Genomic DNA, 18,701 nt, shown 5'->3' on the forward strand with positions numbered 1-18,701 from the left:
CAAAGCAAAAATGTTCAACAAGCTTTAAACTCAGATTTCTCCTAGCATGGTTAATCATTTCAAGAGATTCAACTTGCTTTAGACTCAGCACATCAAGAATTACACAAAGCATAGCATGGTTTTGAAAAATGAAAGATCGAAAAACTGACCAAAGTGATGAGCAGTGAAGATTCAGCAGTCTTTTGCTTGTAACAGCTTGAGACAGATGAAGATTATGCTTCCCTAAGTTGAATGGTGAAGGATCCTAGCTCATGGATGCTTGATATGAAGATACACGCATGCTGCCATGGAAGGATACTTGAGGAAAACAGTTGAATCAAATCCACTTCCAGCTGAGTTTTGATGCTTGTAATGAGCTCTAAATGAAGTCCAGGTGATGAAGGAAACAAAGGTACTTGTGGTTCTCTTGAAGTTTTTGACAGAATTTCTCAAAGTGTGAAAATGCAAGAATGAGAAAAGAGAGAATTCTGGTGTGTTTGGGCTGCAGCTAGGGTTGGAGAATGGACAGAAAATCATTTATATATGACTGTTTAACAATTGGTAATGGAGTGCTTAAACAAGATTAGTTCATTTTAACCAAATTGCAAAATTGCTAAGTTGAAGAATATGGAAGTGGAGGTGTAATGATCTGCACGAAATGGGCTTGTAAACAGGCTGCAAATGACCCTTAATTTTGCTGTTTTAAGTCTGCCAATGAAGTGCTAAGTGTGTCTTACTTCAATGAAACAAAAATGCATTATTTGCCAATTGTGAACCAAAGGTGCATATGGAGGTGGTATGATGGGATGCTGCTCGAACTTGGGCTTGGAACATCTCGCAAATAACATATTAAACACATCCCAATTGGCCAATTGTGTCAAAAATGTTTAAATCAAAAAGTCAACTATTGGTCAAACTTGATTTTTAAATGGAATAAGTCAAAAAATGCCATTTTGATTGGCAAGGTTTTGGTACATGATGTTTATATTTTTGGAAAGAGGAGGAAAAATGTGGTTTGTAGGAAAAAACCCCACCAAATTTGGCCTTATGGTTTGAGAGATATGGCCCTTTGAAGTTCACAAATTTTTGAAATTGAATTGATCATATCTTGACAACCATACATGGGATTTGAGAGTTCTTGGACTTTTTGAAAATGGGAGAACAAGATCTTCAACTTTCATGTTGGGCAAAAATTCATTTGAAGCTTGTATCATGATGCAAGTTGAGGATCAAGAAGTTTCCATTTTTGGCAGTTGAAATTACAGGTCCACTTTCCATTTTGGGAAATTTTCTGATTGGCTTCAAATTCTTCAATGATGGTGATTTCCATGACACATGAGGCCTATTAGGACATGAATAAGCTCTCTCAAACCAATTCCATCCATCAAAACCACAAAATCCACCACAGTTGACCAACTTTGACTTTCTAGGGTTTTGGACTGTCTATGCACTGACTGATGAATTCCAAACCCTAATTCCTTGAGACCTTGACTTCAAATGATGTCCCAAGTTGTGTGGACTCTTGATTATTGACCATGGTGCCCAAATTCCACAAGAATGGCCACCATCCACTGCTTTGACTGACTGTTGACTGTCTAGGGTTTTTGCCTGACTGTGCATGCACTGATGGCTTTTGAGCCTTCAACCCTTGACTTGAACACTTCAAATAGACCTCCAAGTCATGTGAACTTGTTGGGCAAACCCTAGGGCTTTTGCTCCTTGAGAAACACCTTTGCTTGATTGGTTGACTGATCTCCTGATCAGTTTGACCTAATTCTTGACTTGCTTGCTCTTGAGGCAACTGGGGACAATGCAATGCTATGCAATGTATCATGATATGCTATGACCTAACATGATATGGTATGTACAATGATAGGTGCAAATTTGAGGTGCTACAGCCGGTCTAGAAGAATGGTTGATCATCCATACCTTTTACAACGGTCTCTTGTACAACATAAGATTGACAATAGAAGTCGCCGCAGGTGGCGCACTAATGGATAAACCCTACAATAAGGCCTATCAACTTATCGAAAGTATGGCCCATAATCATTACCAGTGGGGAAGCGAAAGAACCTCCGTAAAGAAACCTCCAACGAAAGGCGGTATGTACGAATTAAGTAATCTTGACCATAACACCCACAGCCATCAAGGCTGCCGTAGCACCAAACTGCGAGTTATGCGGAGTTCCAGGACATGCTGCCCCTGAATGTCAACTCTTGAGGAACCTCGAAAAACCAGGTGAACTATGCTCAAGGAAACCCTTACTCAAACACCTATAACCCATGTTGGAAGAACCATCATAACGTTTCGTACAAAAATAATAATGCATTGTATGCACCTAACCAAGCACCTGCTGTACCACCAGGATATCATAAAGCTGCCACAAATACTCAAAATGCTCCTAGGAAGTCAAACCTAGAAATAATGATGGAAAACTTCATAGCTACCCAAGCCCAAACAAATAAGGATTTCCTAAATCAAAACATACACACTAGTGAGCAAATCAAGCAGTTAGCAAACAAGGTAGACGCGTTAGCCACCCATAACAAGATGTTGGAAACGCAAATCTCACAAGTGGCTCAACAAAACGCACCCACTGCTGCTCCTGCAGGCACATTTCCTGGAAAGCCGCAACCAAACCCGGAAGGTCATGCAAATGCTATTATACTACAAAGTGGACAAAACTAGACGGACCGACCGACCCTAGAATTCAAAACCCATCCATGCACCAAGACCCTGGTAAGGGAACTGAGAAGGAAGACGAACAAGAGAAAGATAAAAAAATAGGTCGTAGAGAAAGAAGAACTTTATGTGCCTCCACTACCGTATAAACCCACTATCCCTTATCCTCAAAGACTCGTTAAATCTAAAAGTGTAGGGCAATTAAAAAAATTCGTAGAGCTTCTAAAACAATTGAATATCATAATACCCTTTACAGAAGCCATCACTCAAATGCCCTCATATGCTAAGTTTCTCAAGGAAATCTTATATAACAAGAAGATGATAGAGGATAATGAAACTGTTACACTTACAGTATTAGCTTAATTCCCTTGTCCATATGCGAAAGGCTCAAAATGGGAGAACTAAGACCTACTAGGATGTCCGTACAACTTGCAGATCGCTCTGTTGAATTTCCCGTAGGTATGTTAGAAAACGTTCTGGTACGCATAGGACAATTCTATATTCCTACTGATTTTGTAATCATGACTATAAGAGAGGATTCTGACATCCCTATCATATTAGGAAGACCATTCCTAGCTATTTCCGAAGCCATTATAGATGTTAAGAAAGGAAAGCTAACCTTTGAAGTTGGTGAGGAAAAAGTCGAATTCATTTTGACGCAATTCTTAAAGGCACCAAAAGACGATACATGTTGTCTACTAGATGTCATCGACGAATGTATAAGAGAAATGGAGAATGAATAAATGTCATACTCCGAAATACTGCAAATTCCAAGGCCTCCTACTTTTGAAGATGAAAATTGGAGTGAGGAATACCAAGATGACAGCCTAAGAGAATGCCTATCACTAACACTCAATCATATGCCTTGCCCAAAGAAACCAGCCCTAGAACTTAAGACGCTACCCAAAAATCTAAGATACGAATTCTTAGACACTGAAATCGAGCGACCTGTAATAGTCAATGCAGACTTAGGGCAGATAGAAACTGAAATGCTTCTACACATTTTAAGAAAATATCCAACTGCTTTAGGCTACAATATTTCAAATCTAAAAGGAATAAGCCCTTCCATATGCATGCATCGCATAATGCTAGAGGAAAATAGTAAGACCTATAGAGAACATCAAAGAAGGATAAATCCCATTCTGAGTGATGTAGTCAAGAAAGAAGTGCAAAAGCTGTTAGAAGCAGGTATTATCTACCCAATATCCGATAGTCAATGGGTCAGCCCAGTACATGTCGTGCCGAAGAAGAGAGGCGTCATAGTTGTTAATAAAGAAAAAGGTGAATCTATAACACAAAGAGTGGTGACTGGAAGTAGAATGTGCATTGATTATAGAAAATTAAACAAAGCCACTCGAAAGGATCATTTTCCTTTACCGTTTATCGATCAAATGCTTGAATGATTGGCTAAGCATTCTCACTTCTGTTACTTAGACGGTTATTTGGGATTTTTCCAAATTCCTATTCATCTTGACGACAAAGAAAAAACGACCTTCACATGTCCCTGTGGTACATTCACCTATCGAAGAATGTCGTTCAGTCTGTGTAACGCTCCCGCAACATTCCAAAGATGCATGATGTCAATTTTCACCGATTTTATAGATGACATCATGGAAGTCTTCATGGAAGATTTCTCTGTATGCGGACAGAGCTTTGAAGGATGTTTATCGAATCTTGAAATGGTGCTTAAAAGATGCGTAAAAGTGAACCTCGTGCTAAACTGGGAAAAATGCCATTTCATGGTCCGACAAGGGATCGTACTCGGACACATAGTATCCGATAAGGGGATTGAAGTCGACAAGGCTAAAATAGAAGTTATAGAAAACCTTCAACCTCCAAAAACCGTAAGAGAAATACAAAGCTTCTTAGGACACGCCGATTTCTACCGGCGATTCAATAAAGATTTCTCCAAAATCACAAAACCACTTACTGGATTATTGATGAAAGATGTTGAATTCATCTTTGATGACAAATGGCTAGCGGCGTTTGAACAACTGAAAACATCTCTTATCACCGCACCTATCATGCAACCGCCCGATTGGAGATTACCTTTTGAAATCATGTGTGACGCTAGCGACTATGCTATAGGCGCAGTCTTAGGACAAAGAAGGGATAAGAAACTTCATGCAATATACTACGCTAGTAGAACCCTAGACCTTGCACAGATGAACTACTCCACCATAGAAAAGGAACTTTTAAATCATAGTGTTCACTCTAGATAAATTCCGTTCCTACCTAGTGGGAGAAAAAATAATTATCTATACCGACCATGTTGCAATTACGTACCTGTTAAATAAAAAGGACGCCAAACCAAGACTCATAAGGTGGATCTTACTACTACAAGAGTTTGACCTAGAAATCAAGGATAATAGGGGCACTGAAAACATCGTGGCATACCACTTGTCAAGGATGGAAGGTATTGAACCTGAACGAGTGCCTATAAACGACGATTTCCCTTATGAAAGGCTCATAGCGTAACTGGAAAGCAATACAGCTAAATGTGCATTAACCCATAAGGATACCAAAACAAACGAGGTAGTGGAAGCAATTTACACTAAAACCACACTGCCATGATACGTTGACTTTGTCAACTACCTAGCAGCTGGGGTGCTTCCACCAGACTTGACTTACCAAGAAAAGAAAAAATTCTTCCACGATCTTAAACATTACTACTGGGATAAGCCTCTGCTTTTCAAGAGAGGCGCCAACGGTATTTTCCATCGATGTTTCCCTGAATATGAGGTAGAAAACATAATCTCCCACCATCATTCTTCTCCCTATGGAGGACATGCAAACACCTCGAAGACTTGCGCTAAGATCTTGCAAGCCGACCTTTTTTGGCCCACTCTGTGGAAAGATGTCCACATCGCGATCATCAATTGCGACCGGTGTCAACGCACTAGCAATATATCTAGACCCGACGAATTGTCACTTAAAGGAATTTTGGAAGTAGAAGTCTTCGATGTTTGGGGAATCGATTTTATGGGACTATTCCCATCTTATTTTGGCAACAAGTATATCCTTGTTGCGATCGATTATGTATCAAAATAGATCGAGGTCATAGCCTCTCCAACGAATGACACAAGAGTGGTAATTAGACTCTTTAAGCGCATAATCTTCCCTAGATTCGGCGTGCCGAGACTTTTCATCAGTGATGGTGGCTCCCATTTCATTTCAAATATTTTTGAAAAGCTATTACTGAAATATGAAGTCCGGCACCGCGTAACAACACCCTATCACCCACAAACGAGTGGGCAAGTAGAGGTCTCGAACCAAGAAATCAAACAAATCTTAGAAAAGACGGTTGCCACCTCTAGGAAATATTGGTCCTCAAAACTACATGAAGCCATGTGGGCATATAGGACAACTTATAAAACCCCAATAGGAACCACACCTTTTAAACTAGTATATGGAAAATCATGTCATTTGTCTGTAGAATTAGAACATAAAGCATATTGGGCCATTAAGACCCTTAATCTCAATTCTACTGCCGCAGGCGAAAACATAATATTAGATATCCATGAACTAGAAGAACTTAGACTAGATGCGTATGAGAATGCCCATATCTACAAGGAAAGAACTAAGAAATGGCACGACAATCGCATATCAAGGAAAGAGTTTAAGGAAGGCGACAAAGTACTTCTGTTTAACTCCCGCCTTAGACTCTTTTTCGGAAAACTTCATTCTAGGTGGTCAGGTCCCTTCGAAATTACAAACGTCTTTCCAAATGGAGTGATAGAGATAAAGGGAAAAGCGAGCGAACCATTTACGGTAAACGGGCAGCATCTGAAATATTACCATAAAATTGATAACAGTGATTTCATCGCAAATCTAAAGCTTGCAGAGTCGCCGGCTCATTCACCAGAATAACATCTATCTTATTTTTGTCGAGCTTACGACAATAAACAAAGTGCTTGGTAGGAGACAACCCACACTCTATTTTTAACTCTTAATTCAATTATCTAAATTTCTGATTATTATTTTTGCTTATTTTTCAATTTTCTTTCTTTCTTATTTTTCATAAAGTCAATCGGTATCTTTCTTTATTATTAACCATTACTAACTTAATGTTGTTATCTATTTAAATTTATCTAGCTACTGACCATCACAATGTAACAAGTAGATTACATGTATATAGTCTTCAAAGGCATAAGTCAAAGGAGACGTTTTGAGGCTCTAGCTCAGAGAGAAATGGCACTAACCTTATACCCAGATGGACGTACTATGACCAAATTAGGTATAAGAGACAGTGTTATGTTCCTAATTAACCAACTAGGTTGGGACACCTTTGCTATCAAAAGAAAATTTAGTTCCTACAGTAGGTTGACTTTAGAATTCCTAAGCTCCCTAGTTTACCTACCAAACCATGGTATGGGATTTAACAAATACCTCATCACCTTTAGGTTGTTCGATAATGAGTACCGCTACACCCATAGAGAAATAGTTAAACTCTTATGATGTCCTAATGGTCCTGACACCTTTACCATTACCCAGGAAGACAAGTTTGTAGACCATGAATTAGATTACTTTTGGGGTAGCATCACAGGAAACAACCATCCCGAGCCAGATCTTATGCATTCCGAGAACATCCATAACCCTGCCATTTGTTACTTTCATAAGATCCTAGCTCACACCTTATTTGGAAAGGAATAGAACATAACGTCCATGTCCAAAGACGAACTCTTTATAATGTATTGTGCATCACAGGCCCGACCTGTTAACGCCGCTACATTTATGATAGATAATTTGGACCATATAGCACAGGATAACCATGGACCAATCTTAGTGGGAGGCTTAGTGACCATGATAGTAAATGCCATCGGACTGAGACAACCACTTATCAGGCTCAACCCTTTAGGTGGGATACGACCAATGAATATCGGATTCTGTTTCAATACTGGTATCATTAGGAACCTAGGTCCGAATGTGTTTGATTTTCTAATTAACCGCCAAGTAGTACATCTGTTTACCCTACCAAACCATAGGACGAGTGTACATGATAGGAACAATTGGCTCTATGATTTGGATGGACCACCAGATGCACCACCTTATCCTCCAAAGACACCCCAAATCTACGACCACTATGATACTTTTCTCTCTAACACTGAATCGCACGTCCCAACTATACCTGTTGCACCTCCTACCGATCATGTTGTTGCCATTGAAGTTGTCCAAATAGACATCGCCAACCTGAGAGGTGAGCTGAGCACTTTGCACGTGGAATTCCACAGCATTATGGATGTAGTGACTGAGAACCTAGATCACATTTACCATCACTTTTACTCATTCGCTCCTCCTACCAGCAGTCGTCGTAATGGCTAATTGATTTGAATATTACCGATTTACTGTCATTTCTTATATTTTATGTTTTGAATTTTATTGTTGTTTTTACACATTGGGATTTTTTTTATTTACTTCATTTCTTTTTATTCCAGTAGACAAATTATATCATATTTTCCTATCTACCTCATTCTTTTATTGTTCAATTTTGTGTTTTAATGTCATTTTACCATATCTTGTTTCTTATCCCTACCTATATATTATGTTAGTTTTCTCCTACCTAATTATACAACCACTATTTAATGTCGGTGAATCAAAATTCAAATGGAAAAATTATGGTCAAAACCATAAAAAGGTTCACATATGGGAACACACAACACTGCATGTGGCGCCTATCACACACGGGATGTGGCGCCCATGTGAAGATTGTGGCGCCCGCCACAAGTCCCTAGTGGCGCCCGCCACACACATAAAAAGTGGCGCCAGCCACTACACTGACCTTCACATACATGATGTTATACTAATGTCACATGATTACTTTAATCGCCTTGTCCCTTGCATGTTGGACACTCTATTAAAAACTCTTTAACCACTCTCACATCCTTTGACCACGGCATTTAAGACCATAAATAAAATTTATTTCATTTATCGATTCCCAACCACAAACATCTATATATAAACCACCAACATAATCTCACAAAACCACACCTCTCATAAGCATGATTCTGCTCTATCTAGCTATATTCTCACTATATTACACAAGAAGTGTGAAATTCAGTCATGGCACAGATGAGGGAATACGAAATAGTGTTCAGAAACGAAGAACCAGGTGAATTGCAGAAAGAGATGTACACGGCTTTAAGCGCAAGAAAAATAGAATCAATAAGGTATGCCGATGAACCCTACTTATTTGCCTTAGGAATTTTAGATAGTGTTAACTATATGCTAGACACTTTAAATTTAAATTATTTCCTATCTCTTAAGGACTCTGTCTATGCTCAATTAACACTAGAATTTCTAAGTTCGTTAATTTTTAGTCCCACACCCAACACAAATTATTCCAGTGGGACTGTCCAATTTCGTTTGTTCAACATTGAATATGCTCTTACATTTTCCCAACTAGCGAACTTGCTACAGTTTCCCCATGGGGACAACATAGTAAGTGAGGTCCCAGATACTGAGGGTTGACAACGCGCCTTTTAACCATTTTGGAGGGCAATAACGAGTACAGTAACCCATAGTTTTGAGGAAAACAGAGTCACTTTAATTCAAAACCCGGCTATTCGATATTTCCGCCAAATATTGGCGTCCACCATTTTTGGCCGAGCAAACTCTAACAAGGTGAAAGAAAAAGAACTCTTTTATTTGTTTGCCACTTTTCTGCCACAAAAAGTGAATATCGTCCATTTTATGTTCTCTCACATGCATGTCATTGTCAATGCGAAGAGAGGGCCGATTATTTTTGGAGGTTTAATAACCTCCATAGCCAGATTCCTAGGACTCGAAAAAAATTCTCCCAACTAAACCCACTCCCGCATCATGCCATTGACATTGACATGGCGAGGAGCATGAAATTGGTAAAACGAAGGAGAGACGGTAAGTTTAATCTAATAATTGCAAATAATGTGTTACAAGATTTCATCCTCCCAAATCCAACTCGCACAGATGTGTGTAACCTATAAAATTATTTTTATATTAATGATCTGGTGCCTAACCAGGTCCCCATGCACACCAACGAGGATTATATTCCGGAGCAAGCTACTCCCGCTACTGACCCACACACCACACATATGCCATCTGAAAATGTTACAGCCATATCCTCCAACCAAAGACCCAGAAGAAGAAATGTGGCACCTACCACTCTTGATGAAATATATGTTGAACTGCTGCAGCGTAGCGAACTAGACGCTCAGTGCGACCTGCAAATCCAAAACATGGAAGCTCAATAAACAAAAATGCTGCAAATACTTCTCCAGATGCAGCATGATCAACATGACTATGCTTTCAGAACCAAATAGAACATGTTTGGCTTGATCGATGAAATGGAAACATTGATAGTGAGTGTGGAAGATCTACAAGACTATACGCCACCTCACTAGCCAAGAAATAGCGGACGTGCACGTACATGTGGCAGAAGGCGCCAATAGCAGACTACCCAGGTTCTACCTTTCTTTCCTATCTTATATCATTGCATTAGGGACAATGCAAGCTTTACCGCTTTTATTTATCATTTCTAGGTAGATTTAAATTATTGTTATTTTATTTTTGTTATGTGTCAGTCGAGTCAAATATCAATGTGTTGTAGAGTCTTTATGCATGGTTTTCGAATTCACCCGTTTGCTTAAGCCATACAAAACTTTTTTGCAAAAATCTAGACTTAGAGATACATTATATCTTTTGAAAATTCTAACCTAAAAATAAAAATGAGTTTGAATTGTAGAGATTTGGAAAAACATTACAAGATCGGTATCGTTGTAACACCTTAAATCTCCCAAGTATAAGATCAATTTGAGTACTTGTCATGCCATAGCCTTAAATTCTAACCTTTAATATTCCTTAAGTATTTTATCTAGCAGTCAACACCATCCTAAGCACACACTATGCAAGAAGTCGATGCAAATAAGTGTATGATCTCAAGCTTAAAAGAAGAAAATATTACGAAATGTATGAAAAATATTGTCCCTTCTAAGTTAGGTGACCCTCACCCGGTGATTTAGCCCAACGGTATAACCATCTTTACTGTTATTTGAGCCAAAGTGCAAAAGAAAGAAAGAAATAATGATGAGATCATAGTCACTAACAGATTATCTTACTATGAATGTGAAAGGATAACAGGCTTAATGTGATTGCGCCAGAATGAAAAAAGGATAATGAGAAGGATCGGTAAGCTAAGCTTAGGCATGACAACATGATTCAGATTAGTTTGTATATGGGGAGACTTATGGTTGCACTATTGTGACTATGTGTTCCAACGATACCCTTGGTGTGGAAGTGAGTACCTGTTAATGCAATTTTTTACCAAAGTAGATTTTATAGACTAGAATGAGTATTCGAATGCAACTGTGTCTTTTACGGGTCTTGATACTTTATGCTGCAAAAATATTACTAAACTTTTTATTCATATACGCAGCATTTGCTTGAGGACAAGCAAAGGTTTAAGTATGGGGGAGTTTGATAACGCGAAAACGTATCATATATTTGGATTCATATGCATTGCTTTTTACTTGATTAACACTTATTATTACGCAGTATTTTATGTTTATTGCAGGTATTTATCGAATAAAAGATGTATAAGCAAGCAAAGTGAAAAATAGCAAAAAGGAAAGAAAATGGAGAAAAATATAGAGCATGGGGCCCACCACACCAAATGGGCATGTGGCGCCCACCACTTGGATATGTGGCACCCTCCACATGACCTAAAGGGAGTGGTGGGGTCCACCACAAAGCAAGGAAATGGTGGCACCCACCCCTCAAAAGGTGGCGCTCGCCACGAAGATCGAACTAGGGTTTTGGCAACCGCCACAAACCGGTCTCCCCTATTTTCTCCACACCTTTTTAGCCATGACCTTCCCAATTTTAGCCATGACGTCCACTCACCTTTTCAACCAACGAATGCTACAATCTAAGGAAGTGGAAAGTATATAAAGGAGGGTCGTCTCTCTTTTCAAGGGTGCATTTTTTCAGGCAGATTTTTTTGGTTAGTTTTCTTAGGCAGTTTCTTACTTTGTAAAAGCAATAGATTCTCCACATCAGGGACTACTGCAATTTATTATTTACGCATTTGAATTCGATTGTAACGGTGTACTGAATTGCCAAAGCTTGTCGACATTGTTTAATTTAAAGAATCAGGATTCGTTTCAAGTTCTCGATTTGTATTCCAGGTTTTATTTTAATTCTCATTTTACTTATTTATGCCTTATTGTATGTTTGATTTTCTGAATACCATTTCTGTTATCGGATCCATGTTCGGCTAAACCCCTAGGTATCAGTATATAAAGACCGTCAAAACAACGGGATTCGTGAATAATTGGTGTCGGCTTTTATAAAACTTATTTTTCCGGTTTTAGTTTCTGTTTTATTCAAAACTATTTTTCATACGAGAGTACAAAACAAACAAAGGTTACGGTCAATAAGAACGAGAGTTTGAGATTTTAACCAGATAGCTGAAACTAGGCATTAATCCTAAACACTGCGATAGCGCTTTAGGATTAATTAGACTTTATTCATATTCAAAAATTACTTTTAAGTTCATAATGAGACCGCGAGAGCCAAGCATTCTGGTTTAAGAGTATGGTCAGAGTCAATAAAACGAGAGTGTGAGACTAAGTTCTTTTTATAAATAATTTCTACAGAAGAATATTTTGATCTTTAAGATTACACCAACACTTTATCGAATCCCCGAAGTTTGATTCGTTACATACCGATATCCCTCTATCAAATATCTTTATTAATCTTCTATTTACGTTATAGTTATTTCTCTTCATCCCTCCAATCTTAGAATGATCATCAGCCTTAGATTTACATAGTAACATTAGATAACGATATGTTCTACTATTAGTTCTTGTGGGTTCGATAATCTTTAAAACTACGTGATACGACTGTGCACTTGCAGTCATGATTCCCATAGACTTACTAAGTCACGATCAAGTTTTTGGCGCCGTTGCCGGGGACTAATTTAGTTGATATCGTAACTCCAATGTTGCTCAGTATAGATTAAGGCAAACAATTCTATTTCCCTTTCTAATCTATCGAGTGTATGCTAAGTACTCGCTCTCAAGGCGAGAAATTAAAGCTACCATTCGACGAACCTGAGCATTATCTTTAGATTAGAACGCTAGATACGAGAACATCGTATCAAGCTAAATCTTCCCGATCCTAATATTCCTATTCCTGAACCAGTTATACGACCAGAGATGGCCGAAGGACCGCAAAACCGTCCTCTTAAGTACTATGCAATCCCTTCACATGATAAACCACATAACAACATCACTGCCCCTGCCATCGAGGCTAATAATTTCGAGAAAAATCCTTCGTTGTTGTCAATCGTACAGCAAAACCAATTTTCAGGTAGTCCCACGAAGGGCCCAAACCTACATTTGTCAGTATTTTTACAATACGCAGACACAATGAAAGAAAATGGTGTCAGCCCCGAATCTATAAGACTACGTCTTTTCCCATTCTCATTAAGAGATAGAGCAAGAGCTTGGTTCCAGTCTCTACCATCCAACTTTGTCACTACGTGGAATGAGTTGAAGAAAGTTTTCTTAGCACGATATTTCTCACCTAGTAAGACAACTATGCTAAAGCCCAAATAAACGGATTTAAATAAAAAGATAATGAATCACTTTTTGAATTGGGAGAGATACAAAGACATGATGAGGATTTGTCCACATCACGGTCTAGAAGAATGGTTGATCATCCATACCTTTTACAACGGTCTCTTGTACAACACAAGATTGACATTAGACGCCGCCGCAGGTGGCGCACTAATGGATAAACCCTATAATAAGGCCTATCAACTTATCGAAAGTATGGCCCATAATCATTATCAGTGGGGAAGCGAAAGAACCTCCATAGAGAAACCTCCAACGAAAGGCGGTATGTACGAATTAAGTAGTCTTGACCATAACACCCACAGCCACCGCGGCTGCCGTAGCACCAAACTGCGAGTTATACGGAGTTCCAGGACATGTCCCCCTGAATGTCAACTCTTGATAGGAACCTTCACAAACCAGATGAACTATGCTCAAGGAAACCCTTTCTCGAACACCTATAACCCATGTTGGAAGAACCATCATAACTTTTCGTACAAAAATAATAATGCATTGTATGTACCTAACCAAGCACCTGCTGTACCACCAGGATATCATAAAGCTGCCACAAATACTCAAAATGCTCCTAGGAAGTCAAACCTAGAAATAATGATGGAAAACTTCATAGCTACCCAAGCCCAAACAAATAAGGATTTCCTAAATCAAAACATACACACTAGTGAGCAAATCAAGCAGTTAGCAAGCAAGGTAGACGCGTTAGCCACCCATAACAAGATGTTGGAAACACAAATCTCGCAAGTGGCTCAACAAAAAGCACCCATTGCTGCTCCTGCAGGCATATTTCCTGGACAGCCGCAACCAAACCGGGAAGGTCATGCAAATGCTATTATACTACAAAGTGGACAGAACTAGACGGACCGACCGACCCTAGAATTCAAAACCCATCCATGCTCCAAGACCCTGGTAAGGGAACTGAGATGGAAGACGAACAAGAGGAAGATAAAAGAATAGGCTGTAGAGAAAGAAGAACCTTATGTGCCTCCACCGCCGTATAAATCCCCTATCCCTTATCCTCAAAGACTTGTTAAATCTAAAAGTGCAGGGAAATTTAAAAAATTCGTAGAGCTTCTAAAACAATTGAATATCACAATACCCTTTACAGAAGCCATCACTCAAATGCCCTCATATGCTAAGTTTCTCAAGGAAATCTTATCTAACAAGAAGATGATAGAGGATAATGAAACTGTTACACTTACTGCTGAGTGTCGCGCCATAATACAAAACAATATACCTCTTAAGCGGAAAGACCCAGGTAGTTTCTCCATACCCTGTGTAATCGAAAAGTTTGTCATAGACAAAGCACTATGCGACTTAGGAGCCAATATTAGCTTAATGCCCTTGTCCATATGTGAAAGGCTCAAAATGGGAGAACTAAGACCTACTAGGATGTTCGTACAACTTGCAGATCGCTCTGTTGAATTTCCTGTAGGTATGTTAGAAAACGTTATGGTACGCATAGGACAATTCTATATTCCTACTGATTTTATAATCATGGCTATAAAAGAGGATTCCGACATCCCTATCATATTAGGAAGACCATTCCTAGCTACTTCCGGAGCTATTATAGATGTTAAGAAAGGCAAGCTAACCTTTGAAGTTGGTGAGGAAAAAGTCGAATTCATTTTGACGCAATTCTTAAAGGCACCAACTATAGACGATACATGTTGTCTACTAGATGTCATCGACGAATGTATAAGATAAATGGAGAATGAATAAACGTCATACTCTGAAATACTGCAAATTCCAAGGCCTCCTACTTTTGAAGATGAAAATTGGAGTGAGGAATACCAAGATGACAGCCTAAGAGAATGCATATCACTAACGCTCGATCATATGCCTTGCCCAAAGAAACCAGCCCTAGAACTTAAGACGCTACCCAAAAATCTAAGATACGAATTCTTAGACACTGAAATCGAGCGACCTGTAATAGTCTATGCAGACTTAGGGCAGATAGAAACTGAAAAGCTTCTATACATTTTAAGAAAATATCCAACTGCTTTAGGCTACAATATTTCAAATCTAAAAGGAATAAGCCCTTCCATATGCATGCATCGCATAATGCTAGAGGAAAATAGTAAGACCTATAGAGAACATCAAAGAAGGATAAATCCCATTCTGAGTGATGTAGTAAAGAAAGAAGTGCAAAAGCTGTTAGAAGCAGGTATTATCTACCCAATATCTGATAGTCAATGGGTCAGCCCAATACATGTCGTGCCGAAGAAGAGAGGCGTCATAGTTGTTAATAATGAAAAAGGTGAATCTATAGCACAAAGAGTGGTGACTGGAAGTAGAATGTGCATTGATTATAGAATATTAAACAAAACCTGGAATACAAATCGAGCACTTGAAACGAATCTTGATTCTTTATATTAAGCAATATCGGCAAGCTTTGGAAATCGAGTACACCGTTACAATCAAGTTCAAATGCGTAAACAATAAATTGCAATAGTCCCTGATGTGGAGAATCTATTGCTTTTACAAAGTAAGAAACTGCCTAAGAAAAATAACCAAAAGAATCTGACTGAAAAAATGCACCCTTGAAAAAAGAACCGACCCTCCTTTATATACTTTCCACTTCCCTAGATTGTAGCATTCATTGGTTGAGAAGGTGAGTGGAAGTCATGGCTAAAATTGGGGAGGTAGTGGCTAAAAAGTTGGAGAGAAAATAGGGGAGACCGGGTTGTGGTGGTTGCCGCAACCCTAGTTTGATCTTCTTGGCGAGCGCCACCTTTTGAGGGGTGGGCACCACCACTTCCTTGCTTTGTGGCGGATGCCTCCACTCCCTTTAGATCATGTGGCGGGCGCCACACATCCAGGTGGTGGGCGCCACATGCCCATTTGGTGTGGTGGGCCCCATGCTCTCTATTTTTCTCCATTTTTTTCTCTTTTTCTTTCTTTTTTGCTATTTCCACTTTGCTTGCTTATACATCTTTTATTCGATAAATACCTGCAATAAACATAAAATACTGCATAATAATAAGTGTTAATCAAGTAAAAATAAATGCATATGAAGCCAAATATACGATACGTTTTTGCGTTATCATTACCTAACATCAAGATAATTGTGATCTGTCTGGATGAGATTCTTGGCAGCTTGTACATCAAAGGTCACAACCTTTGTTCCTGAGCTACGTAACAAAACAGAAAATGAAGAAGAAGAAGAAGAAATGTCAAACAACAAGTCATTTATGTGATTTTGGTTATGAAAATGCGAAACAAAAAATTGAAGCTATGAAAAATACAAGCACGAATGTTATTTATTTGTAAGCAGCATGTTGGTTTTGTTTGAAATCTAGGGTATACGTTTCCTGGTTTAAGATTCGAAAGTGACTTAATATTAGAATATAAAATACAGAATGAATAGATGAATGGTATGACAAAAATTACTATATACTCCTAATGGTAATAAGGTATGCCTCTGATGTTTGAAAAGGACATTGTTTGTTGATTACAAATTTCCTTCTACAAGTTTGGTTGGAAGTATAACGACAATTAATAAAACATTAGGTTGTAGTTGTACATATAAAAGTTAGGCAAGACTTAAATCTTATGATAATTTTTTGGTTGGAAGTATAACATGTCAAAGGAAAATAGGGTATAAGCAAATTATATCTGAAATGTCAAGTGAAGGATCATAGTTGGGTAGCCTGATAAGTTATCATGAGGGTGAAGCAATCGTATTGCGTCAAACATTCAATTAAAGGTCATAATTTTTTGTTGTTTTATGAAACACTGGGGATTTTCTAGATTGGTATTGTAGTCTCCAAATGAGTGGATGAATCTCTTAAGACATTAACATGTTAAAGGAAAATAGGGTATAAGCAGATTATATCTGAAATGTCAAGTGACGGATCATAGTTGGGTAACCTAATGGGTTATCATGAGCGGGAAGCAATCGTATTGTGTCAAACATTCAATTAAAGGTAAAAGACTTATATAAACAAGTGAGAGAGACACCACATATCCATTCAAAATTTTAAGGTGATAGGTGTATAAGTCCTTTTACTTATAAAGTGCTCGACCTCAACCTTTTTAAACAATGTGGGACTTATAACTCAGATTTGTTTCTCAACACAACTCACTTATTTCTCAATAATCTCCACCTCAAGTGTGAGTCCATCCACTATGTCCCTCCTTAAACGGGGGATCTTTCATCCATATACTTGTACCTCCGTTGACACAATCTTACTCTTCATGGGCACTATAACGAAACATGCCACCTGACCACTATAACCATTGCATTAACGCAGCCATCATTGTAACCATTTTTGTTATCCTTTCCAATCACTGATAATTTCTTTGATCATTATTAACCTCCTTCAAACATAATTATTTTATGATGCCTTCTTTGATGGCCGACTCACCATATGCCATTCTCGTTTTGGATGTCCGATCAACGATTCAGGTCTTCCAAGATAATGTAATACCAATTCTCACTCACACAACTGAAAAACCTTTGCAACACTAAGACCCATAAGCTTTGATCACAACATCATATCAAAGCACAACTTCTTAGCTGATTACTCAAAAGTCTTTTCGAATTCCTTGTTTCCAGTATTATCTTTGCCCCCTCCGCCACAAAATTTTCTTCTTCCTATTCCACCTTTCCAATCCTCAAGACCAGAAGTTCGGGTGAAATGCAAACTTTTTGTACTGACCTTCGAAGGAGCTTCCATGACCCGGTTCAAAACTTTGGAAGTCAATTCCATAAACTATAGGATAAATTTCTATGATACATTTAGTTCACAATTTACATAAAGAAGACTTCAGCCAAAGACGACATTTATAAGAGGAATAAGAAGACACACCAGGAGTGTTGAATCAACGACTCCAAACATAAGAGATGGATGGGGTGAGTTGTGATATTCAAATTTCAAAAATCGGTTTATAAAAATGTTTTGATTTGAGTATAATTTATGTTAGAAGAGAGAAATAAATAAATATAAAGCAATGGGAATAGTAAAAGTGAGAAGATATAGAGTAATAAGTAATGAAATAAAGTAAATGACAAAACTAAAAGAGAAAGGGATAGAAATATCACATTAGAGACTTTCCTAGTTCGGAATAAACCATGTGACCTACTCCAGTCTCAAGATTTTTCTCTTGATATTTCCATTGAAACAAAACTAAGCTTTTGTACATGTTCAACTGAAAAACCTTGTACAAAAACATGAGCTTTTGCACAGGATCAACCCAATAGCCTTTCACACATAAACTTGAGCTTTTGCACATGATCAACCCAAACAACATTAACCAGCGCACATAAAGGTTTTTCACATGTTTAGATCAATAACCTTAAGTCAAGCTTTTTACCAATTTTACCTTACAACCTTCAAATCTAGTACAAAATGATCGCAAAGAGAACTACACTCTTGAATAAATAATTATAACACACCACCAACACAACTCTAAGATGCAAATTTTTCA

The 18,701-nt window shown here is 38.3% G+C and overlaps 1 pseudogene; it reads right to left on the reverse strand.

The window, feature by feature from the left end:
* The window catches only part of LOC127123608 (rhodanese-like domain-containing protein 17), a 125,412-nt pseudogene that overhangs the window by 104,433 nt on the left and 2,278 nt on the right, over positions 1 to 18,701 (reverse strand).

Source organism: Lathyrus oleraceus, chromosome 2, assembly GCF_024323335.1.
Source record: "Lathyrus oleraceus cultivar Zhongwan6 chromosome 2, CAAS_Psat_ZW6_1.0, whole genome shotgun sequence".
NCBI classification, from domain to species: domain Eukaryota; kingdom Viridiplantae; phylum Streptophyta; class Magnoliopsida; order Fabales; family Fabaceae; genus Lathyrus; species Lathyrus oleraceus.